Source organism: Hypomesus transpacificus, unplaced genomic scaffold (assembly GCF_021917145.1).
Source record: "Hypomesus transpacificus isolate Combined female unplaced genomic scaffold, fHypTra1 scaffold_27, whole genome shotgun sequence".
Lineage (NCBI taxonomy): Eukaryota > Metazoa > Chordata > Actinopteri > Osmeriformes > Osmeridae > Hypomesus > Hypomesus transpacificus.
This window is the reverse complement of record NW_025813796.1, coordinates 73,735-74,056: the sequence shown is the minus strand read 5'-3', so window position 1 is coordinate 74,056 and position 322 is coordinate 73,735.

Below are 322 nucleotides of genomic sequence, written 5' to 3'. Positions count from 1 at the left end.
TCATCAAATAGGTCCTTTATCCTGTGACGGCTCTGAATGACGGTGTAGGCATCCACATCCCACTCCCACACACATAAACCCCCCCCCCTCCCCCCCCCGACCTGTTCCCCCCCTCCCCCATGTCCCCCCCCCCCTCCCCCTTCCTGCCAAACCCAACGACGGCGAGAACAATTAACCAGTGGCGAACGAGAAAGCCAGCGGCCACCCAAGGCAGTTTCATTAGAGAGAGACAGAGAGAGAGAGACAGAGAGAGACACACAGAGAGAGAGAGACAGAGAGAGAGAGACAGACAGAGAGAGAGAGACAGAGAGAGAGAGACAGA